Genomic DNA, 25,390 nt, shown 5'->3' with positions numbered 1-25,390 from the left:
ACATTCTCCTTGTTTGTGTGTCAAGAAATGCTTACACCTCCTCTCTTCTATAGTTCTCCACCTTATTGGATTCTACCCTGCTATGAATGTTCTCTTGCATCTCTTAATCCTACCTATTTTCGACTTGTGTCTCTTATCCAGAAGTATGTCTGTCTTTTACTTGGAGAAGTTTTTGACTCTGTGTGGTATATCACATCACTAAGGAGGTTTTGTTACTTTAACATCTTATATGTATTTATGGTATCTGGTCAAAGGATAGTCTTAATCAATTTTCTTGACTTTCTGTTTTTCCATCATCATTACACATTTAAATATCAAACAATATGTTCCATTGTTGTGAACATATATGAGAATACAGAGAGAGAGACATCTATATATTTGCAACTAAAGGCCTCAAGAGGGTGATAACCTACCATTGCAGTTTGTTCTCATACAGAAAGTGCAAACAGGGCTCTCAGTGCCCCCTTTCCCAATTATTATCCACACGAACGTTTCTCTAATTGCAGTATCATCTTTCTCCCATTCTCCCATCTCCTTTCCTTTATCAGTGACATCAGAATGCCTGCAGTGCAAAGAGAAGGAAAATTCATCATTAACCAAAAATTCGAGCATCACAAATCTTTTTCTATATCTCTTTCTGGGTAATGCCCTTTCTGTTTTTCTTCAAATAAATTGTCTAGAATATTAAAATACTATCTTCGATGGATATTATGACACTGTAGTCTCTAGGTTCAAATATAATTATTCCAATTAAAGCTTTTATCTAAACTAATGTGAAAATCAGTCTTAAAATAATTCAGCACTCTTTGCTTGGGGAAAAAAAAAGACAAGACTGTTTTGCTTTGGTTTTTACAGCATTTGGGAGTGAAGAATCCACTTGGATGTCTCTAAATCCTTACAGTTGCTTTACTTTCTCTTTCTTTGTTCAGAAGTTTAAATTTCTAAACAATGTATTCTAAACAATTGCCTTATTTCTCTGAATGTATCTCGAAGAACTTAACTCTGTTATCAAATCTATACTGACAACTTTAACTCTGTCCTATATTTGAGTATGACTTCTAATATTCAGCTCCATTCCAGGGATCTCAAGCTTAATATATGTGAAACAAAATAAATGAATCATCACTCATCTCTTTCCCTTTCCTGCATCTTGTAAATGATGTTCTCATTGTCTTATTATAATGTCTGGAAATGTCTAAGTCACCCTCCACACCTCTGCTTCCATCAACAACTATATTCCACTAGTAATCCATTGTCCCATTTTCCGCGTCTTCAACATCACTGACCAACCATCACATACAAACTGTATTCAACACTCTCCCATTACCCAAATCATTGCATTTGTATTACTTTCTCCACATTGTGACAACATCTCCAAGAAGATAAGTTAAATAATGAAATATTTAAATGTGTTGACTAAATGTAAATCAAATAATAACGAAATCTTTATTATTATACTCTACCACACTAGAACTTGATCTTCAACTTCTGAAGCCATCAACCAGAGTATTCTTTTCCCTTCTCCTCAGCAAAATAGAGTTGTATTTGTTAACTCTCTCCATCAGAAAGACGCCCTGCTGTCCTGCAGTGATCTTCTCCAAATGGGAAGGTTCTTTCTTGACTTAGGTGGTAGATTCCTAAGACACAGTGTAGATTCCTAAGACAAAGTTTGTAAGATCCTGAAAGTTCAAGAAAATTACAAGATTCATGAGTGCAGTCTGCCTCATTGTATAACATTAACAATGTCACTATCTGAGCTAAGTGTTTCCAGGGTGCATTTCTCTTGAGACATCATTCACACTGGGATCCAGTTTTGGTGATGGGGCTGCTTTCGCTTCATCTAACTTCTAAATAGCTCCTCACCAATGCTCTATAAGTATGCCTAAATAAACTCAGTAGTTTGCCAAGTTAGATGTTGATGAAAATCTGATTTCCTTGTCACTGGTGCTATAGCTGGTAGATGTTTATTCATGTTGGCCCAAGAAAAGACAGGCAACACACAATAATATTATGATGAAATGGTAAAGACTTATCATGAAAGAATCATGCCAATCAAACTTTTCATTTAGCATACTTTTATATTTGTTTTGTCTGTTATGTATGCTCATGGTAATGCTAAGCACAGAATATTCTCAGTAGTATTGTTTCTCTGATTTGCTTATTCAAGGCAAACAATTTCTTCATACATTTCTTATATGAGTCTCATTGAAAATTTCCATTAATGTAAACTTCTCTTACCCTTACCTATTTTAAAGTTAAACTTCTCTTATATGAATGCGAGCCTGGTACCTGTATTGTACCATCAATCCTAAATATGGCAATTATTATATTGACACTGAATAGAAATTTAAAAACTTGGGTTTCTAATTAATGTTTAAGATAAAAAACATTGTTGAATTCATGTATAGAAACCATGATAAACAAATTAGTCTTGCAAAAATAAATATCAACTTCATAAAACATTTATTATGCAGTATGAGCTAAACAAATTATCAAAGGGCACATTTGACACAACATAAACAATATTTAACTCTATTATAACCTAGACCAGTATTTAATGAATGTAATTATAAAGGATAATTTTGATCTAGCACCAAAATTTAACAAGACATAGTCAAAAAACAAAACAAAACAACAACAACAAAAACAAAACCCAACCACATTTATTTAATTTTTCTCAAAGGAGGAACTTGTTACTGTTGAGAAATTACCAAAAGCACTATAAATAACATGTATGGAGTTCTGTAACATCTGATTTCAGGGTACTTAGGAAAATCATTCTCAGGAGAGAGAAACCACCCCCATAACGACATTACTGACACTTGCCTACAGATAAGTGGAGAATGAAATAGACATGGGTAAATGTACTTATGTGATCTGAAAAAGTCTCCTTTGCAATTTCTTTTGATCATACAATATTGCCTATAGCAATAGCAGAATGTATTTAATTCTAGCATTAATCTGCATAAATGAACTGACTGTGCATGTGGATATCAGAATAAACAGGGCCACTCTGATGGCATTCAAATATAGCCCTTAGGTAAACACAAGACAATTAGTGCAAAGCAAAATGTCTCAGAAGAGGATCTATCACAAACTGGCATCATATTTGTGTAATTATTTTTCTTAAATCTGAAATAAAATTCATTAGTTGCAAACTCAAAGATAATAAATCTTGACAGAATTTACTCTTTGAAAGTCAAAATATTCTTCTTCTGGGTTCAGTCATATTCCAGAACCCATGTATTTAATGTATCTACTCTACTGAAATGTCAATTATTAATTAGAAATTGTCTTGGCTGCTACAAATTATCTTTGAGTGACACTAATTATTTCTCAGGTTTCAAGAGATCTCTGCCATACTTGATCACATAAATTTGCACTTTCCATTTGAACTTCTTAAAGAACACATAATAATCTTCTACTGCTATTTTTTTAAATAATTCACATTAAACATTTGCTCTTTCAGAATTGTCATAAGAAGGCCAATTTAAGTAAGAAGAAATGAATGAGAATAATAAGGAACAATAAAAAAGAAAACACATAACACACACAGAAGCAAATAAAAAGGACAATAGAAAAATGTTTAAGACTAGAACTCATTCAACGTGCTAAGTCATTACTTACTACTCTATTGTGGTAATAATAAAAAAAAACTAAGTGAGGGACAGGAGAGAGGGCTCAAAGGTTCAGAGCACGGTCTGCGATTCTGGAGGATAGGGCTTTGGTCCCAGCACCCCTACAGAACACACTTTCTCTGCCTCCAGTTCCAGGGAATCTCTCACTGTGTTCCAGCCTTTATTGGCACCAGTCACACATCCGCTGCACATACATACATGTGGGAAAGCTCTCACAATAAAATGAATAATACATTCTTAATGATAAGTATGTATCAAGTGAGTCTTAAAATCACCTTTTAAAGATTTATTTAAATTTTCAATCACATTATTGGTATGATTGTTTCCTGAGAACATATAATTTAGTTTCCATTCATGGGGCTATCATGGCTGCTAATAGAATTCACAGAAAAGAAACTATCAACCCAGTTTAATACTTTAGTAACAGAGAGGTAGAAGGCTCTTTAAGACTACAATATTCTTTGTGTTGGGGTATGATTCTTCAGTGTGCCGTTATAGAAAAATGTATGTCATCGCTCTGAGTCGATCTCATACCTGCCCCAATCCATAAGATCCCCAAACTTTAGAAACATGAACCACTGGACTGATTACTTGCTTACAGTTAGACTAACATTATTTCTAAAAAATTAAAATATATATGTAAGTTAGGCTCATATCTCCCCATGGTGACAGTTATCCAGAAAGATGTACACAAGGTTGCTTTGATATCAGAGATAAGAGATAATATTCCATATTGTAATTATTGAGCATTGCATAGCTAGATGGCTCAGTGAGTAAACACACTTGCCATGTGAATCAAAGACCTGAATTTAATTTCTGAAATACATAATTATTATTTAAAATTGATTTCCCAAACTGTCCACTGTCCTCGATATATGTATGGTATGCATGTGATTATGGTATGCATGTGATTGTACACACACACACACTCTCTCATGCACACAAAGAGAGAGAGAGAATGAGAAAGAAATAAGAAATAGTAATATATGCAAAATAAAAAAATAAAAAGAAATATTGATCTCTTTGTCCAAGTATGTTCCTGCCCATTGAATCCATAATGGTCTTACCATTTATGATAATAGTATACTATGTAAATAGGAGATGAAACAACAACAGGGAGATAGTAGTACTTAATAGCATTCAAAGTAGATTTAATCATATGTAGAATGACACATTCTAAGCATTTTAAGAACTGATGAGAACGGAAGAAATTCCAATTAAACGAATATGGTATTTAATGAATATCTATTGAAGTGAAGCCCACAAATTAAATGCTGGTCAAAGTATTGTTGGAAAATTTTGACTTACTGATGAAACACCATAACCACAAAGCAAGTTGGGGAGAAAATGGTTTATTTGGTTTATACTTCCACATTGCTGTTCATCACTGAGGGATGCCATGACAGGAACTCAAAAGGGCAGGAACCTGGACACAGGAGCAGATGCAGAGGGCCATGGTGTAGTTGCTCCTTACTGGTTTGGTTTTATGTCTTCTTCAGCCTCCTTTCATATATGACCCAAGACCATTAGTCCAGGGATAGAAATAACCACATGGATTTGGGCCCTCCACTATCAACCACTAAGAAGTTGTCCCCTATTTGGATCTCGTCCCCTACTTGGATCTTCTGGAGATATTTTCTCAATTGAGGATCATCTTTCAGATCCTAGCTTGCATCAAGTTGACATAAAACTAGCCAAAGACACATGCACACAAACTCAAGTAACTCTGATGTTTAGAATGCTGTATCCAGAGAAAAACCAGATCAAAGGTAAAACCTGTGTGATATGATTAATATCTTACCAAGTATCACAGTAATGATAAGCAGGTTGGTGCTGAAGAACTGCTATCACCCTATTATATGTAAAAAAAAAAAAGTATTACCGTTGAAACTGACAAATCATAGGTCAAATATTAGACACAAAAATAAAATAATACAAATAAAAAAGAAATAAACTCATAATTAAGTTTTTAAAAATTCAGCACAAGTATACAAAAAACAAAAAATAAGATTAACAAGATTACAAAAGATTCACCATTTAAATTACATATGAGAAAATGTCTTCTCTGAAAATTGAAACTGCAATAGCAAAGGATTCTTTCATTTTGGTGGGATGCTTTAAAGAAGTTTTGGAAGACGGAGTTTTGAACTGTTGTGATTTGCCTTATTATTTTTAGATGTATCTAGTTCCTATGTTGCTAAATAGGTTAGACAAATAACTTCAAAAGGCAAATAAAATAAAGAGGTTGTGATTTTTCGTGTCCCAAAACCTCAGTACAAATCAATGCATCTGCAATTACTGGGTGTAACATTAACACAGGTCTTTGAGAGTTTCAAGGCCCTTCTCAGCCCAGATGAGCTCGATTGAGGGGCTAAATGGTTGAAAAATCAAGTCCCCCAAAGTCAACATGAGACAATGTCTGCTGAGTTTGTTTCTTACATGGATGAGACTACAAACCGGAGCGAGCAAAGCAACTGTATCCAAAAGATCAGAAAAGTGAAGAGCAGGAAGGTTGCTGTGCTGTGCTTTGTTTGAAGACATTGATGGGAATTATAGTTAAGTTTCTTCAAAACCTCCAGTAAATTTTATTGAGGTTGCTTAGATATCTGGGTATGTAGTAGTAGGTAGAGCTAACAGATGATCTTGGTTCAATTGCCTCTTACACGACTGCTTAATTGTGAGTTACCATGTTGTGATGAAACCTCAGTGGTCCATGTTGAAATGTCAAATGCCCCATCAAGCATAAAACTGGAATTCATAGCAGCCACCTACCATTAAGTAGGGGAGTTATATCTCTGATTTGACCCAAGCAGATTCTCAGAGCATAGGAAAAAATACATATTGAAGGGGCTCCATTGCCTTTGTATGTAACCCCTGATGTCCTGCTTCCTCTGAACCTACACTTACAGCCTCATGGATAATTGCTTATTGTGAGTGGAACTAGGAAGAGAAAAATCAGGCCCTGTTGTAAATCTACACTTGGTTTGGTTCAACATCAACCACAGATATCAATAGGACATATCTGAAGGAGTGAGGTGAATGGCAAAATCCACCCCCTAATTTAGGCAAGGTACTTATATACTCGCTTGGCTGGAGAGATGACTAGACCTGTCTGTATTAACACATTCATGAGCTGTGCCTAGTAGTGTGAAAGGGAGGAATTGGGAAATTAGTGCTAAAGAAATTGGAGAAGTCCATCTGACTTCTCTAAAGGAGCAGAAAAGAGTGAAGATATTTTTATAGCACATAGATGCTAGAGTTGCCAGAGTAAGATTTCTAAAACCAAAAGACTAGGAAGACCTGCTCCAGGGATAGGAGCCCATTTCTTTCTCCAGCATTCCATGGAATTAGGCAACAGGCACATGAACAAAGTGGTCAGTTGTGACCAAATGGTGTTTATGTGTATGCTTAAAGACATGGTCTTTGATTCGCATGGCCATGGAATACCTCTGCTTCAATTTGCCAGCAATAGATCTTTCATCCTTTCTTAGGTGCTATTCCCTGGTGTAATTCTCCAGCTATGGGGGGAAATGGTGACGGTAAATCAACTTTTTCTGGGAAGAGGAGGTGTTTTCTCTTTTACTGGATACTGGGCTGGCATTGCACACAATGCTTCCTTGCAAACTGCCTTTATGGATTTCCTGTGCACCACCATGTTATTCCATAGGACATGCAAAATGGCCACATAACTCACGTCACAAAAAAAGGAGTGTGAAAATGGACACACACTTGTCACGTCCCCTACGTTGTATCATTCTGCTTATATCTCGGCATGTACCTTGAATATAATCAGGTTCCCCTCTTTATACCATGTTTCCTAGATCTTGTCATGTTTTCTCATCTTCTAACAGACAGATTTCCAGATGCAATGCATTGCAGTAGCATCTGAGTGGCAGTCCTTTGCAGGTTTAGTTTATGTCCCCTCTGACACTATCTATGCTGAACCAATATTTCACATACCATGCACATCTTTTCTCACAAGGGTTCACAAAGTCCAGGAATTAAAGAATGTAAATGAAAGGGACATTTCTCACTGTTGTCCTTAGTGACCCATTAGAAAATAAAATTGCTGTTCTCATAATTTTAGGCTCTGCTGAACGTGAACATGGATGGAAATACAGTACAACCTCTCTTGAGTATCTGGTTTGTAGATGGCAGATCCAGGACTTTGTAGCCTCCATAATGGGGCCAGCCAATTCCCCATAATAAATCTCTTTCTGCTTTTGGCTCCGAGTCTCTGGAGGACCCCATCTACCACAAATGTGCTGGCAACTCATTTGTGAAGCCTTTTGTCTTTTGGTTTATTTTCTTCAGCAATTTTCATTTTAAACTGAGAATCTTTTTATATCCTGACATGTTTCATTTTCATTCACAATCACTTTTTTGTCTATTGTTCTTTTTTTTCTTTTATTCTGTAAGAATGATTAATCAGTTCTTGCTATGGAAGGTACCATATTAAAATGTACAGAACAAAACATTAAAACCTTGCTTTTGCATTTCACATTTGGAATTTTGAAACCGTGAAAGGATTATTTCTCAAGAAAAAAAAAATACTTTGTGTAATAGAAGCCATGGTTCAAAATATCTATGGACATGAATGCATCATATATGCTGAGTAATTGCCCATGCATGTTTAAGTTTAACTTTCTGTGTTTTCACGTGAAAGAAGCATTGACCTACTCTCCCATTCTAATCCCTGGGGTAGAACTAGATGAGTTAATGAATTCAATCCCCAGATAGTTATGAGGATTAAGTTGTATGAAATTTTTTCTCAGGTTCCTGAGTCAGTTTTTAAAGAAAATCCCTTGTGTTCTTATCTCTCTGTAAAGATCCAAAAGAAAGACACAGTGTAGAGGTAGCATGAGGGAATGACAATTTTAAGATTCCCATCACAGCCCCAGAGAAGAGATAGTCTGCAAAAAAACTCTTCCCATATCCCCCAGAGGAGCATCAAATTAATTGAGCAAGTGAAGGATCAAATCTGGCCATGTTGTTAAGGCCAAGGAGAGGAGCACACAAGTCCTGTGTGGGCCTAGGACTTGAATGTTCTGAAGACATTCCCTCCATAAGCCAATCTTTCTCAGAAATAGATGTGGTCTCTAGAAGAGGGTCCTTCCTACCAGTGCTTTTTGGAGAATATTAAAAAGACAATTAACCTCAGAGGAAATTTTGTGGTCAAATGAAGACTTATGTACACAGTTCAGCCAACTAAAGGAAAGTGTAGTTGATTGTCATTGTTTTGTTTTGTTATTTCAAAATCAAAACTTGAGAATGAGGGACTGATAAAGCTATTTTCTCATGGACTCTTGTGATGATGTACATCATTGAGCTCTGTTGGCTCTTACGGACAGTGTGCTTGTATGTACAGCCAAGTTCTCTGGAGGGTAGTCTTTAGTAAGTAATTAAAAAAAAACTCAAAATGGAAAAAACAAACAAAAGATTAGTTCCAAAAAATTTAGACGAGTAAATCTCCTTTTTCTGTTTCTGTTCCTCACTTAAAAATAGCTTATTTTGGGCTGGAGAGATGGCTCAGAGGTTAAGAACACTTGCTGTTCTTTCCAAGGTCCTGAGTTCAATTCCCAGCAACCACATGGTGGCTCATAACCATCAACAGTAAGACCTGGTGTGCAGGCAGAATGTTGTATAAATAATAAATAAATATTTTTTAAAAATAGCTTATTTTACCTCCTAAATTTTGCTTACAAAGTAACCAGATTCCATGTGACATTATTATATATTTTTTGTTTTGGTTGGCTTTCTCCCTCACACCCCTGGCTTCCCCTTCATTTATTTACCCCTTCCTTCCCCACCTTGGCCTTCAAATGTTGTCTTCCACACTTTCACACTGTTTCATACCTTTTCCGGCTCTGTTTCCTTAAATGTTCTTGCCTTTCAATCTTTGGGTGCTTTCTAGTTTCCTGGTCGTCACCGTATTGATATGCTCAGCAGTGGCTGGAACCCACATCAGAGAGCATAAGCTCTTTGTTTAGAGCTGGGTTACATCCATTTTCCTCCAAATTTCATTTACTCTCTGGCTTAATGAAATTGTGTGTGTAAGTGTGTATGTGTGTGTGTGAGAGAGAGAGAGAGAGAGAGAGAAAGAGAGAGAGAGAAAGAGAGAGAGAGAGATCATCCAGTCATTTGATGGTGCACATTTAAGCTGCTATGTATATGTAAGTATTCTGTAGTCTAAGCTGGGTCATACAGTAATTCCACTTTTGTTTTATGAGAAGGTTTTTAAATTTTATAAAAGCCTGTCTCGAAGCACAGAGCTCCTTTGCATATAGCTCATTTAGAAACTGGGAAGATATTAGATTATTTGCATTTGATGTCAACTTCTTTTTTAAAAATTTATAAGTTTTGTGAAATATGTTCTAACTAAAATGCACTATGGGGCTGGAAATCTGGCTTGGTGGGCAAACATCCTAGCTGCACAAGCTTGAGGCTCCAAGTTTGAATCCCCAAGACCTACATAAAAGACAAGTATGGTTGTACATGTTTGTAATCTTAGTGTATAGGGACAGAGTCAGGTCAATCCCCAGGATTTTCTGACCAGGCAGATTAGCCTAAAATGCCCAGCTTCAGTTTGAGTGAGAGACTGTCACCGGGAAATAAGGCAGAATGATACAAACAGAACACTTGCCTCCACATACACCATGAGGGCCCTATACCTACCAATAAACACAAGCAAAAACAGTCATAAAGAAAAGTAACTGTGCAACCAATTTACACACACACAGACATGCGTGTGCACATGTGTGCGTGTGTGCACGCACACACACTGAATTCATTCACTTACAGTGGTTCATTTATACACGTCTACATCGCTAATGAGATTGTCATGGAAACACTCAAAATGATACGAAATTCTAGCACTTTTCTGCACGGAAGCAAATCCAGGACAAGTTGACTACAAAATAGTGAAGTAGGAGTTGGATCAAGTGTGGCTAAGGCAGGTATCAAGACCCAGTCAGAAAGTCATTAAACATGAACACTTTCAACATCAAAGTTTGATTAAAAAATCTTAAAATCAGACAGTATTGACAGGGAGGAATGATCTGAGCAACTTACGCACAGGTTGTTTCTCACAGATGGAGGTGGGATGATAGAGGGTCCTACTGACACAGATGCCCTGCGTGCTATCACTGCAAAAGCCCGGGAATGGCGCAACACAACTGCATTCATATGACAGAGAAATGTCCAGAAACCTGGAGATCTTATGAAAGGACTGTAATAATAGATGGTGGTCTGGGGTGTCCAAAAAAAAAAAAAAACGGGGGAATACACTGGGACAACACTGGAAAGACAAGTCACTAACTTAGCAACCAACAGTGCAGTAATCAACAGAAGAACTAATATCAAAAGTTCGAGGCCTCAAATTGTCATATTATATTTGTGAGTGTTCGTGTGTGTCCGTGTCTGTGTGAATTGGAGAAGGCGTGGACACTCATAATAGTATCTGATATTTGATATAGTGTTTAAAACATAAGAAGAAGATTGGGGCAAAGACTCAGTGGTTGAGAGTGCTTGATGATTATCCAGTATACCCAGGGCTCCATTCCCAGCACCTCACAATTGCTACACCAGATCTGACTGATCTGGCCACCTCTGGTCCTGCAGACACACCGTGACCAAACATAACATGCAGGCCCTTCTAAAAATGAGCAAATCTTTAACATACACATATAGAAAAAAAAAAAAGACATTCACACATGCTCACTTGCACACTCAGGCATTTGTCCTCTCAGTCACACACCCTTGCATATCACTCTCTCACATACTAACAATAACACACACATATGCTCACACACCGAATCATACACACACACACTCAGATGCTAATAGTCACTCATACACTCCTGAGTTGAAATATACAATAAGAGCAGTAAGCTGCTTGCATAATCTCTCGCACTAAACCCCTCATGTGATATCACTCACTCCTTAAAGCAAAAATACAGTAACAATAGTAAGGCAATGTCAACATTTCACTGTAGAGATACTTTGCTTGTAAATAATATCTCTTTCAAGTGGTGGACACTTCACGTCATCACACTTCTGCCAGGAAGTGGAATGTTCTAGTGAAACTATGGCAGAACCCGCATGTTATTTAGAAGTTTTATCCAGCTCCTTACACATGCTGTACAGATGTGGTATTACACAGCTCTCTACTTCCTATACGGGTGACATATGTATGTTTTTGCTTTCAAGACAAAGGAAAGTCAGGCTTTCAAGTGGTAAATATCTTGGTGACACTGGTTCCTTTGTTTAAGAATAATTCTATTGATTAATTACCCACCGAATTATTGACAACAGATACTCCATAGGTTCACAAATCCCAGCAAACTCTCAGCAGCTCAGCCAGCTTCCATCAGTGTTTTCTTACCTGAATACAGGGGTGTTCCCAAAGTCCAGATTTGTTTTAATGATGTGAGAGATGTGCTCAAGCTCATAAATTATTGAAGCAAGCCAACCGGAAAAAGCAATGCAGTTTCACCATGGACCGAGAGCATTGGTGAGTTTATATTGCAGCTTGACACTAACTAGGGTCACCTTGGAGCAGGAACTTCAATTGAGGAGTTGCCTAGATAAGACTGATCTATGGACATGTCTGTGTGGGCATTTTCTTGATTGCTAAATTGCTATGGGAGGGCCCTACCTTCTGTTGCCAGTACCATCCCTAAGCAGTTAGACCTGAGCTATGCAAAAAAATAAAAAAATAAAATAAAATAAGAGTGAGAAGTGGGGCGGGGAGGGTGTCTTGCGTCTGTTCGGACCTCAGTTCCTCTTGTGACCCCCTCCCCAATGAAGGACTGTGACTTGCAAGTGTAAGTTGATATAAACCCTTTCCTCCACAGAGCTGATTTGGTCATGATGTTTTATAACAGCCACAGAAAGCAAACTGGGACATTCAAGGTCACGGAAAATGTTCATACTCTGTTTTGGAATTTTTTTCAAACACAATAACAAAAGCAAAAGCACCCACAAAGAACAGCAGTTGTGCCTGCTGGTACATTAGGACCTAGGGTATTCACTGAGTGAATTTTAGGCATAGAGAATAAAGTGAATATGCAATTGCTAACTGGATTAAAACATTGATAATTACTAGGGAAGAACAAAACAGGTGTGTTCAAAGTAAAATACATTAATTCCAGTTTATTTTGGAGGGATGGAAAAGGTATGTCCTAGTTTGTTTGTTTTTGTTGTCATTGCCAGGATGAAATATCCCGACCAAAAACAACACTACCAACAACAAAAAAACAACAAACAAACAAACAAACAAAACCAAACACTTAATTAGGAAGAAATGAGCAAAGTTCATTTCAGTCTGCTATTCCAGGCCACAATCCAACAGTATGAAGAAATCAAGGTAGGAACTTAGGGCATCGTGTCCACAGTCAAGAGCAGAGAGGGATAAATGCATAGATGGACCTTTGCTTTTGAACAAGCTCACCTCTCTTCTTCCATTCTTATACTGCTCAAACCCCTGCCTGGCAAGCAGTACTGACCAGGATGACCTGCTCTACCTATATCGGTTAACAATCAAGATTGTCACCACCAATCATACTCACAGGTCAGTCTAAACAACCCAACATTAAACTCTACTTCTGGCTGATTCTATGTTATATCAAGCAGGCAATGAAAAGTCACCTCCACCAAGTATGACATTTAGGGTCTCTGCTTTTCTGTTTGCTTGTCCTTGTTTACTGATCCACAGGGAACTATCTGTGAGAATTTTCTTGAAAATTACTCCTTGTGGACATATGTTCGTTGTAGAAAAACATCACATAAATTAAAAATAAGTATGCTTTGTTGGTTTAGCTGAATTATATCTGAGGATGAGTTTTACAGAACAGAGGGGGGAACATTCATCTTTTCACACTTTAAAAAAGAGGCAGAGACCTATTCCTAGCACATGCTACAGAATAGTGCTCATATCTTTTATGAATTTTTTTTTAAAGAGAGAATTCTGATGTGATTCTAGGCTTGGCTCATTCCTAAAATCACAGCCCTTGGGAGGCTGGGCAGGAGAGTTTGCTATAGGTTTGAAGCCAGTCTGATCTACATGATGAGGATTTGAGGCCAGTCTGATCTACAGAGTAAATTCAAGGCCAGCCTAGGGTACAGAGGGAGATGCTGTTACAGGCCTGTTGGTATAATGTTCTTTTGGAATGTATACACTTTACCCTGTTCATTCAAATGCTGATTTCTCTCCCCCCACTAATCGGTTTCAATCCAGACATTGCATTGTGATACTTATCTAAGCATCATCTGTCTCAAGTTTGTGTAATCATGCCACCATTTGTTCTCTAAATTGTCAATTAAAAGAACCAGCCACAGTGTTGAGCATTGGAGAAGATAGGGTGGGACATACTGGTTCAGAGTGGGAGGAGAGGAAGGAGTAGGAGGAAGGAGAGGAGCAGAAGCTGCAGGAGAGGCTGGAGGAGAGGTCTTGGAAAGATGTGGAGAATGAACCGGACCTAAGATATTACTAAAAGCAAGTATAATGGGTGAATCTGAATGGTAGGAAACTAAACGGGCTTAGAGGTTTAGTATGGAGTAACTATTGGCCAGCATTGTGTTCTAGGTTAAAAAAATAAATCCTAGTCTCTGTGTGGTGATTTGATTATACAGCTGTTTAGGATTAACCACAACTTAACTAAAAGATAAATAATAGTAAATATTTGCCATAATACAACACAGGACACACTACCAGACACAATAAAAGAACATAGTTTTCTCTTTTCCTAAGAAATGCTGGGAAATGAAGTCTGGGAAACCTCTGCTTCAGCAGAAGTACTCGGTGTGTAAAGGTAACTACATTGTGACTGCGACGTAGAGTAAGACAACACATTATTTGCATTTGCTTAGGAAGAAATCATGCTAAGTGCAAGAGAAAATTTAACTAACGGGTATATCTAAATTGGTTTTTACTCTCCTCGCCTTAAAAAAAATGAGCAGTGTTTGTTTCCAGGTTAATTGGTGGTTTGAAAAGGTGGCTCATTACTCTCAACATTTCTGTTCATTTTGTTCATAGCAGCTTTATTCGTAATAGGCGGAATCAAGAAACAACCTAGATATCTCTCAACCAAAGAATGGGTACAGAAACTGTAGTACATTTATGCAATGGAATACTACTCAGCCCTTAAAAACAAAGAAATCATCAAATTTGCAGCAAATGGAGGGAACTAGAAAAGATCATCTGGAGTGAAGTAACCCGGAAGCAGACACATACGCATGGCATATGTTCACTTTTAAGTGGATAATAACCACATAATGTAGGATTAACATACTAAAATCTATAGACCTAAAAGAAGCTAAACAACAAGGAGGACCCTAGGGAAGAGGCTTAATCCTCATTCAGAAGGCCATGGCTCTTTAAGTACAGTAGGGGGTAGAAACAGATGCAGAGACTCGCAGCCAAACTTTGAACAGAGCTCAGAGAGTCTTATGAAGAAAGGAGGACCCTGAAGGGACAGGAGCCCCACAAGAAGACCAACAAAGTCTAAAAAGAGCTGTGCTCATGGGGAACTGCAGAGTCTAATGTATCAACCGAAGACCAAGGACCTAGGCTCTCTGCTCAGATGTAGCCCATAGACAGCTCAGTCTCCATGTAGGTTCCCGAGTAAAGGGAAAAGAGATTGTCTCTGACATGAACTCAGTTACCTGATCACTTCTTCCTGGTGGGGCAACCTAGCCAGCCCACAGAGGAAGAGGATCCATGCAGTCCTGATGGGACCTGATAGGCTAGGGTCAGACAGTAGGACTTCCCCTATCAGTGGACTAGGAAAGATGGATAGGAGAGGAAGAAGGAGGGAATGTGAGACAAGGAAGAGATGAGGAGGGGGCTACAACTGGGATACAAAGTGAATAAATTGCAAATTTAAAAAGATAATAATAACAAAAAAAATTGGCTTATGCCCTCTATATTGTTTCTTCATGGTGATGCCATAGGTGCTTCATGGCCAGTGTCTCTTCTGCTTCAGACAGGAGTAAGTGGTAAGAATTCTTAGCTTAAGTTCTTCCTCAGTACCATCTCCCAGAGTTTGACTTTCAAATCTTATTAAAAACAAAACAAAACATGTAGATGCAGACATGTAGATATTCCTATATTTTAGAAAACAGCTAAATTTTTTAAAAATAAGTTGTGCCGAAGGGTGTTGTGAAGTAATAGGAATGTACTGATGATTCGAGAATTATAAAAGTGGCATCACATATTGGCAAATGTAAAAATATAACATTAACATTTTTTAAGTTGAGCGAAGGAAGGCTATGATAACATACATCAGAGATCTTAACCTAGGAATATGCAAAATACATGAAACAAATGAAGGCTTCAAAGTAGAGACTGCAGATGATGAGGACTAACTTTACACATTCAAGGGCCTTTGTAATATGAGATGAAGTGTGGGCAGGAAGTTTTAACTACATAATCCAAATATTTGTTTATTTAAATGATGCAGTGAAAAATGGTTTCCAGGCTTGCAGTTAGGGGCTTGTTCACTTTTATGGGCCCAACATGGCATTCTTGCTATGTACTGTTTCTTAGCATCATTTTATGTAGCAACAAGTAATTTTTATAAGTGCTCATTTTCTGTTGAGGATTAAGGGGGTCATTGAGAATATTATCTGAGATGTGATTTTTACATTGTTCAGTTGATATGTCTTGAACATAATTATCGAGGTCGATATATAAGATACATAGTATTTACATCTGTACTTGTTTATTAGGCATTGCCCTATTAGTAGAAAATTGATTTTACAAAAAAAAAAAAAAAAGGTGTCCTGGGTTTGATAATTAAGGGATGCATTGTGCATTGTTCTGAGGCAAATCACTTTATTAAAAGGATATTTGTTTATAATTTGGATAAATATTGTCAAATTTGTGTTTAAATCCCACATTGTAGATTTGGAATGTATAAGGTTCTGTATTGAGGTGATTTAACTGCTTTGACAGATTTCCAGTTTTGCAAACACTCCTATTTGGTTGTGCTATTCTAAATAAAAGTAACTTACAGCTCAAGATCAGGGATGGAGATGCCTCCAGAAGATCTTTTATTGTAGAGGATTGTTTTAGCAATTCTGGGTTTCTTGTTATTCCATATGAAGTTGAGAATTTTTCTTTCCAGGTCTGTAAGAATTGTGTTGGTAATTTGATGGGAATTGTATTGAATCTGTAGATTGCTTTTGGTAAGATGGCCATTTTTACTATGTTAATCCTGCCAAGCCATGAGCATGGGAGATCTTTCCATCTTCTGATATCTTCTAATTCTTTCTTCAGAGACTTGAAATTTTTTTTATACAAGTCTTTGACTTCCTTGGTTAGGGTTACTCCAAGGTACCTATTGTCATTTGTGGCTATTGTGAAGGGTGTTGTTTCCCTAATTTCTTTCTCAGCCCTTTTGTCTTTTGTATACAGGAGGGCTACTGATTTTTTTGAGTTAATTTTGTATCTGGCCACTTTGCTGAAGGTATTTATCAGCTGTAGGAGTTCCCTGGTAGAGTTTTTGGGGTCACTCACATATACTATCATATCATCTGCAAATAGTGATAATTTGATTTCTTCCTTTCCAATTTGTATCCTCTTGATCTCCTTCAAATGTCTTATTGCTCTAGCAAGGACTTCCAGAACTATGTTGAAGAGATGTATCTCCATCCCTGATCTTAAGCTGTACTATAGAGCAACAGTTTTAAAAACTGCATGGTGCTGGCATAGAAACAGAATGGTGGATCAATGGAACCGAACAGAGGACCCAGAAATAAACCCACACACTTATGGACACCTGATCTTTGACAAAGACATCAAAACCATACAATGGAAAAAAGATAGCATCTTCAACAAATGGTGCTGGTCCAACTGGATGTCTACATGTAGAAAAATGAAAATAGAACCATACTTATCACCCTGCACAAAACTGAAGTCCAAGTGGATCAAAGACCTCAACATAAAACCAGACAGATTAAATCGGCTAGAAAAAAAAGTGGGGAATACCATAGAACTCATTGGTACAGGAGAAAACTTCCTTAACAGAACACCAACAGCACAGGCCCTAAGAGCAATAATCAATAAATGGGACCTCATGAAACTGAAAAGCTTCTGCAAAGCAAAGGACACCATCATCAAAACAAAACGACTGCCTACAGATTGGGAAAGAATCTTCACCAACCCTTTATCTGACAGAGGACTCATATCCAATATATATAAAGAACTAAAGAAGCTGAAAAGCAGCAAACCAAGTAATCCACTTAAAAAATGGGGAACAGAGCTAAACAGAGAATTCTTGACAGAGGAATATTGAATGGCAGAGAAGCACTTAAAGAAATGCTCAACCTCATTAGCCATTAGGGAAATGCAAATCAAAACAACCCTGAGATTTCACCTTACACCCATGAGAATGACCAAGATCAAAAACTCAAGTGACAACACATGCTGGAAAGGTTGTGGAGAAAGGGGAACCCTTCTCCACTGCTGGTGGGAATGTAAACTTGTACAACCACTCTGGAAATCAATCTGGCACTTTCTCAGACAACTAGGAATAGCGCTTCCTCAAGATCCAGCCATACCACTCCTAGGCATATATCCAAAAGAGGCTCAAGTACACAAAAAGGTCATTTGCTCAACCATGTTTGTAGCAGCTTTATTTGTAATAGCCAGAAGCTGGAAACAACCCAGATGCCCCTCAACTGAAGAATGGATGCAGAAATTGTGGTACATCTACACAATGGAGTATTACTCAGCAATGAAAAATAAGGAAATCATGAACTTTGCAGGTAAATGGTGCCACCTGGAAAGGACCATCCTGAGTGAGTTGTCCCAGAAGCAAAAAGACACACATGGTATATACTCAGTCGTATAGACATACAACATAGGACCTATTAAAATCTGTGCATCTAAAGAAACTAAGCAAGAGAGAGGACCCTAGCTAAAACAGTCAATCCCCATCCTGAAAGGCAAAGAGGATGGACATCAGAAGAAGAAGAAAACAGGAAACAACCTAGGAACCTTCTACAGAAGGCTTCTGAAAGCCAGAAGAAGAAAACAGGAAACAAACTAGGAACCTACCACAGAGGGCCTCTGAAAGCCTCTGCCCTGCAGACTCTCAAAGCAGATGCTGAGCCTGATGGCCAACTGTTGGGCAGAGTGAATGGAATTTTATGTAAGAACTGGGAAATAGTGAGAGCTGGAGAGGACAGGGTTTCCACAAGGAGAGCAATAGAACAAGAAAATTTGAACACAGGGAACTTCCCAGAGACTCATACTCCAACCAAGGACTATTCATGGAGATAACCTAGAACCCCTTCACAGATGTAGCCCAGGGCAGTTCAGAGTCCAATTGGGTTACATAGTAATGGGAAGAGGGACTGCCTCTGACATAATCTGATTGGCCTGCTCTTTGATCACCTCCCCCTGAGAGGGGAGCAGCCTTACCAGGACACAGTAGAGGACAATGCAGCCACTTTTGATGAGAACTGATAGACTAAGATCAGAAAGGAGAGGAGAACCTCCCCTATCAGTGGACTTGGGGAGTGGCATGCATGCAGAAAGGGGAGGGACGGTGGGATTGGGAGGGAAGGAAGGAGGGGCTTATGGTGGGATACAAAATGAATAAAGTGTAATTAATAAAAAAATTTAAAAAAAAAGAAATTGAAAAAAAGTAACTTACACACAATGTCCTTTTCCTTTTCTGGTTAGTTTTAACTCTCAACTTGACACAATCTAGAATCATCTGAGAAGAGTTTTCCTGGGATTATCTAGATCTTGTTGGCCTATGGAAATGTCTATGGGAGATTTTCTTGATTTTTAAACCAATGTAACAAGACCCAGACCTTGCAGGTAGCACCATCTCCTAGGCAGGAGAACATGAACAGTCTAAGTAAGGAGAAAGCTGTCTGAGAGCGAGCACGCATGGGTTTGTTCTTTCTCTGTTTTTTACTGTGGACTGACAGATGCTTTACGTTCCTCTTTGACTGCAATAATGAAATTGTGAGCCCAATAAACCCTCTCCTCCCCCATGCTTCTTTCTGTCAGGGTATGTTATCACAGCAACAGAAATGAAATTAGAACATTCTTCCCTCAGCTTTTCTGTGTCTACAGTTGATTTTTTTCTCTTTTTCCCTTTTTAAATTATTATTGATTATAATTTATTCAATTTATATCCTGGCTGTAGCTCCCTCCCTCATCTCCTTCCAATCCCACCCTCCTTCCCTCTTTTACAGTTTGTTCATTTATTTATTTTTTTTATTAAATTTTTATTTTTTACATTAATTACATTTTATTAGCTTTGCATCCTAACTATAGCCCCCTCCCTCATCCCTTCCCAATCTCACCCTCCCTCTCTCCCTCATCTCTTCCCATGTCCCTCTCTAAGTTTACTGATAGGGGAGAAATTCCTCCCCTTTCATCTGACCCTAACTTATCAGCTTTCATCAGGACTGGCTGCAATGTCCTCCTCTGTGGCCTGGCAAGGCTGCTACTCACTCGGGGGAGGGGAGTCCAAGAGCCAGCCACTGACTTCATGTGAGAGACAGTCCCTGTTCCCCTTACTAGGGTACCTACTTGGATACTGAGCTGTCATGAGCTACATCTGAGCAGGAGTTCTAGGTTATATCTATACATGGTCGTTGGTTGGAGAATCAGTCTCAGAAAAGACCCCTGTGCCCAGATATATTTGGTCCTTGTGGATCTCCTGTCCTCTCCAGGTCTTACTAACTCCCCCTTTTTTCATATGATTCCCTGCACTCTGCCCAAGGTTTGGTTATTAGTCTCAGCATCTACAGTTTATTTTTAATCACGAGTTTGGAAGACTTTCTTCACAAAACTTTTAGTGCTTTTTGTCGACAGGTTATAACTTGTCATTTGCTTAATAACTTGACATTATTGTTAGTCATGAAGTCTAATGCTTTCAAGCGTGTCTACCACATATCTATTCATCCCACACAACCATCTCACCTGTTTTAACTGCTATTTTTGTGTGGAATCTCCTTCGGAATTTCAAGCCTGCAAACTCTATTACCTAAAACTAAAAGTTTATCTCCCATTTGATGTTTGCATATTGTATTGCCTTCTTTCTGTTAACTGTCTAGGCTAACACTTTCAGAACAATATAATCTTCACGCAGATTTGTGTTTTTTAATTTTTGAGATTATAATTTAACTACATTTCTCCCTTCCTTTCCCTCTCTCCAAACCCTCCCACATAGCACTCCCTACTCTCCTTTAAATTCATGACCTCTATTTGTTTGTTTTGTTTTCTAATTGTTATTACATGCATATATCTATAGGTATCAACATATATATTCCCAAATACTGCCTGTTCAATCCATATAATGCTGCCCTTGTGTATGCTTTCATCACTGTTTGGAATTAGACACCTAATTGGTGTGCTCTTCCCTGGGAAGGCCACCTCTGTGTCTTCAGCTTCCCTCAGTTACTACAGTTTTACTGTGTAGGGTTGAGGACTACACATGGGCCTTTCTCCCATCCTTTGGTATGTTCGCTGTAGTCATCCTTCTTCAGCTCTCATTTGGGCAGTCATGTTTGTAAGACTTTGAAAGTGTAGCTTCTGAAATAGGTAGGGGACACAGACTCATGAGATATTCCCTGAACCTCTGGCTCTTAAAATCTTTCCTCCCTACTTCTGCAGTGTTCCCTGAGCCTTAGATGCCAGGGAGTTTCGTAGATGTATCCCTCAGGACTGGGAATTTTGGTTAGTTGTGCTTTTCTGCAGTTGTCTCCATGTTGAAAAGAGAAGTTTTTTTTCTTTCCTTTTTATTGATTTATTATTTATTACAATTTGTTCACTATGTATGCTGGCTGTAGACCCCCATCTCCTCTCAGACCTACCCACCCTCCCTCTTCTTCCTCTCTGTTCCTTTCCTACTCCACTTCCATCTTACCCTAGCCTATCAGGTCTCATCGGAACTGGCTGTTCTGTCTTCCTCTGTGGCCTGGCAGGGCTGCACCCCACCAGGGGGGAAGTGATCAAAGAGAAGGCCACTGAGTTCATATCAGAGCTAACTCCTACTTTTTATGAAGGACAAAAACTACACTTCTTGTGGTTATATAAACAAAAGTTTATGCATTGTTGTTAGGGTTTATGCTGGTTTAGTAAATTAGTGATTGTTAAATTCTCCTCCAATAACCATGACCTCACTAGCAGTAGTAATTAGCTAGGTTTTCAGTACTAAGCATGGTTTCCCTCTTCTTGAGCATGTCTTAAGTTCAATTGGAGAGCTAACTGTTGGTTACCTCATGAAGGTAAGCTGTTGGTTACTCATGTACTCTTAATATTGAAACTTAATAACTCAACTTAAAAGAGATTGTCCTAGTGGTAAGCTTCATAGTGCTGAAGTCAAGTCCTGCCACTTCCCTGTCCTTCCCAAATCACCACCACAATACATCCTTTTTTATTGCTTCATCATGTATTGATTTATTATGCTCATGTATAAGTACGTCACATGGCTGTAGGTGTGTTTGTATGTATACACTGACTGTTTTCCTGAGGAGACACCACACACATGTCTATTTACTCTGGCTAGGAAACAGAACACTTTTCAAAGTAATAATTGCTTCAGAGTTTAACATGGCACACCAATATGTCCACTGAGGTTACTCACAGGAGTATGGATGAAGAGTTACTTCCAGGAGCAGTGATGACACCTGAAAGTCTCAACAAGCACAGAGGACAAGAACTCAAGGCAGTTGGAACCCTGGAGCTCTCTCAGGACTTTCAGGAGGCTCCACACATTAGTGTCTCCTCAAGGCAGCTGGCCTTGTCAGTCTCCTCGCCTAGCAGCTGCTTGCTGAATCTACAGTTTGGACAGGGTCCCTCATAAATCTTGTAGGTTTCAGTTTTTACACATATGTGACCTGTGTTCACTTCCTGAGTCTTGTTTCAATTCAGAGGAAGCAGCGCTACAGAACTATGCTTTAAAATTTCTCTATTTTTCGCTCCAACACTTTCAAACACATCCAAAAGTGTATCTTGGTCAAATTCACTTTCAACTCCCTAAAATATATGTTTAGAGTGAAACATAAGACCATGAGCTCAAGTTAGAATCCCTTCCTATGGTCATACTCCAACAGACTCAGTATTTTCCAAGCATCCAATTGTGACTAGCCTTGGGTACGTGAAGAGATCTGTTATCTGTCCATCTTATACAGAGACCCCCCCCCACAGAAGACCTCTTATGATTTAGTCTTCAGAGCATTCTCAGCTAGACAGCTCTTCATGTTAGTTAAGCACTGAGACAGCGAAAGGTGAAGATGGAGACATCCCAGCAAATGGTTCCTGCTCTCAGACTCACAAGTCCTATCCCTTCCACCCATCAAGACTTTCTGGTTCACCTTACTGGCTTGCCAGATTTTTCTTCCCAACAGCTACATCCTCTAATCAACAATTCTAATCCTCTATCAAAGGAAAATGGCACTCATATTTTATTTATTGAATTGATTTAATAAATTTAATGAATTTCAGTAGAAAATAGAATTTATAAAATTTAGTAAATAAGTATATTTACTAAATTTATTTATTTAGTAAATAAAATTTATTTACTAAATAATAAATAATGAATTTACTAAATAAATTTACTAAATAAATTTATTTAGCAAATAAATTGATTTATTTACTAAATTTAGTAAATTCTATTTTTTTCTACTAAAATTCATTACTTATTCATTAAGGTAATTTTACTTTAAAGTATATTTTATTTTAAAAATGAACATCACCACCCTTTTTTGAGCCTTTATCAACATAACACAGTACATTTGGACAAAATGTCTGTTTCTGTTTTCTGGCTTTATCCTCAGTAAAACTTAGATTTAAAAAATATAGAGATTTCTCTTTCATTTAAGTACATTGCCACACTTTATCAAGGAATCTATTGGTGATTAGCAGTGAGTTTGAATTTCTTATCTTTCTCTGAACTATACATACATATATATATATATATATATATATATATATATATTGTTGATTTAATACATGTTCATTATCAGCTAGTTGCCTTGAACTTTTTGTTCATGGAAATGTGATTTTTTTTCTCATGTTCAACTAACTGTAATAATTTGAATTTAACATTTTTTCTATTTAACACCTGTAAAATTCTATAAAGAGCTTGGAGATTGTGTTGCTTCTTCATTAGAAAGGTGTAAAAGTTTCAGCATGTGGATTTCAATTTTAAGACGGAGCCTTTCTTGTATCTCATGTAGACACTATGCTGTTAACCCTACATTAACAAAGTCTCAGTTAGGTTAGGGTTCTGATTCCCTCAAAACTGACTAAACTGTAGCTCTCTAAAGAAGAATGTCAGATCTCCTGACATGCCAAACAGCTGTGCTGAAAAGCCTCATGGCCTGGAACATGCTTAGCCTACCCCTTGCTCTAGGGCTGATACGGACACTACACTTAGAGGTCATGAGCTGTTAGTCATACCATGCTGCCCTCTTCTTTTCATTTAGTGATGCATGAAAGCTACTTTAGTGACCATTAAATAAGGCAATAGTTTGTTCCTACAGGATAAAGAACAGGCCCTCCCTGGATCCTATGAACTGAGCATCTGCCTACATCCTGTGCAATGAACTTTGGTCTGCAACGTGATTTTACTTGGTCAGATTTGTGCTATGTGTGATGCCTACTTATGAAACTTTGTTTTTTTTGTTATCTTGGTCTCAGGATGTTTTGTAGCAGCTCGCTGGCATCTTTTTAAAAAACATCTCTCAGCTGTTTATTTATTTATTTATTTATTTAACACCTTTTTTTTTTCGCCTAGAAAAATTCAACTAGAAAATTTTAAATTCTCTGGTTCAGTTTGCATTTAAAATTTTAGTTCTTGAGAATATTGTATCCTGGAGTGTGAGTTAGGCATAAGTTTGCTGATATTCTCTCATGTGTCCATTTTATTTATATTTAACCAGTTAAATGCTTATTGTCGGACAACTCAATGTCTTATCTAATTTAACATGTTGCTTTTTAGTGCTAAGTTATTATACATAATTGAGTCAATATATAGATTTTCATTTTGTTTCTTTGTGCTTCCATATTGCAGAGCCTGGTCATCCCCATTATTCTTTCTTTTTAGTTTCCTGTTCCCCTGCCTATTCTTGGCTTAGCTTTATTTCTACAAGAATCTATAAATGAATTTGTCATGCTTTAGGAAATAGAAAAACAGGTAATATTCTCAAAAAGAGTGTTTTAATTACATTTCCTACTGATATGATGAAATACTCAGCAAAAATAACTTAAGAGAAAGGATTATTTGGCTTACAGTGCCAGGTAAATAGTTGAATACTGTGGGGAAACCAAAAGGGAAGGGGCTTGAAGCAGCAGCTTACAGTTAGAGTAGAGAGCCGAGATGCAACACACCACAACGCCCCGCTCACTGTCACCTATTTCACCTAGTCCAGAGCCAAACTCATCAAATGCTGCAGCCATGTTCAGAGCAAGTTATTAACACTCATTTAACCAAATTAGGAAAATCCCTGTAGTTGTATCCAGAGGGTAACTTACTCTAGATAATTTCTCACTAAGAATCCCTTTCCAGAGATTACACATTGTGTCAAAATGAACTGTCACAATAAGAATATTAGTTATGAATAATAAACTTATAATTATGAAATGTCTAAGACACTCTATATGCATAGAAATATACATGGTAAAGCAATATAAATCATATATTTTATATATGTGACATATATCTATACAACTTATTATATATACACATATCACATAAGTATCACAAATATGGTGGCAGGGA

This window comes from Meriones unguiculatus, chromosome 16 (genome assembly GCF_030254825.1).
Source record: "Meriones unguiculatus strain TT.TT164.6M chromosome 16, Bangor_MerUng_6.1, whole genome shotgun sequence".
Lineage (NCBI taxonomy): Eukaryota > Metazoa > Chordata > Mammalia > Rodentia > Muridae > Meriones > Meriones unguiculatus.
Note: the sequence above shows the minus strand (reverse complement) of the source record.